Genomic DNA, 1,437 nt, shown 5'->3' with positions numbered 1-1,437 from the left:
GTTCCTGTTTTAGATGTTTAATCTTTCGGTACTTAATTCCATCCATTCTTAGCAGCCTTTTCTAAGAAGGTAAGAGAAAAGGGAGGGGGAAGCAGAACAAAGTGGCACAGTGTCAGGGTATGAGAGTGCTGTTGCCCAGGGAGGGAACTGGCCAGCCAGTCCCTTCTCCAGGATACTCCATTCTGTTCCCCCTCAAACTGAGCATCCTTAGACATCATTTAGCTGTTTTACAGGGGGGGGGGGTTATGAATATTGGCTGCTCTGGGGCCAAGAAATGGGGTGGAGGAGCATCTCTCATCCCTTGACAGCTCTTTTAGCACAGCCCAGGTGATGGAAGACCCACCAGAGCTTTCCAATGTTATGCCCAAGGACACATGCAATGCTGTGGCTATTGAGCATGTTCAGCCTTCACTGGGCTGATCTTTCCTGGCACAGGTGACACACTTTGTTCTTGTCCTGAAAATGTCAGCGTGCCTGCTGGCACCTTGCATGTCCAAAGGGGCTCTCTTCCCATCAGCCCTTACCTCTCTCCCCCCCCCCAAAGCTCACTGCTGGCAGAGGTGGGCCCTGCCTCTGCCGCTGGGCAGGCTTGGCAGAGGGTGCCAGCCTTTGCTTGCCAGGGCAAGAGAGCAGGGAGGAGCTGGCAGGTGGAAGCCCTGAGGGTGACAGGGCAGGGAGAAGTGTGGGGGCGTGTGAGGCTCGGGGCATCAGAGCTGGAGGAAGAGGCCAGTTCTGCAGCTGACCCCACTTCTAGGGGGCGCCAAGGTGCGGGGGGGGGGGGAAGGCTCTTGTAGGAGAGTCTTCTCCCCCTGCCTCAGCATCCTGGCCTGGGAGGTTAAGCTTCCTGCCCATTTCCTTCCCCCCTCCCCAGATGGAGAGAGAAGAGCCCCTGGAGTGACCTGCAGGAAGGTTTCTGCAAGAAGAGGTTGGGGCAGAAGCAGCCCAAGAGAAAACTGCAGCCACTGCTTTTAAAATGATACAACCTCTCACCGCAGGTTTGTGCTTGTGCGCTTACCCTGGTGGTAGCCCCTTGCTCTTCAGGTTCAGAATCTCCCCTTGGTTAGCTCCAGTTTAACTCCCCCCGCACCCCAGTGATGAGTCCCACTGCTGACCCCAGAAATGCCCCACCTCAATAATGGACCACAGCAGACTCCCCCTCTGCTGCCGCCAGAGCTGCTCTTGGTTAAAGGTTTGCCTCTTCTCCTCCCCTTCCCTGCCTGCATTTCAGAAACAAAGAGGGAGGGAGGGAGGGAGCAGGGTATCACCCCCACCCACCCTAATAAACGGGAGTGGGGGCGTTTCAATCCCAGGGAATGCAAGATGTGGACGACCCACATCCCTGTCCTGCCCCCCCCCCCCGAGCAGCCAACCCTTCCCTGCCCTAGGAGGAAGGCTGTTTTGATGAGAGATTTGTGAAATCAGCACTCAAGCCATGTC

The sequence above is a fragment of the Podarcis vaucheri genome, assembly GCF_965113315.1.
Source record: "Podarcis vaucheri genome assembly, chromosome: 15".
Lineage (NCBI taxonomy): Eukaryota > Metazoa > Chordata > Lepidosauria > Squamata > Lacertidae > Podarcis > Podarcis vaucheri.
The sequence above is the reverse complement of the archived record's forward strand: the minus strand, read 5'-3'. Positions refer to the sequence as shown.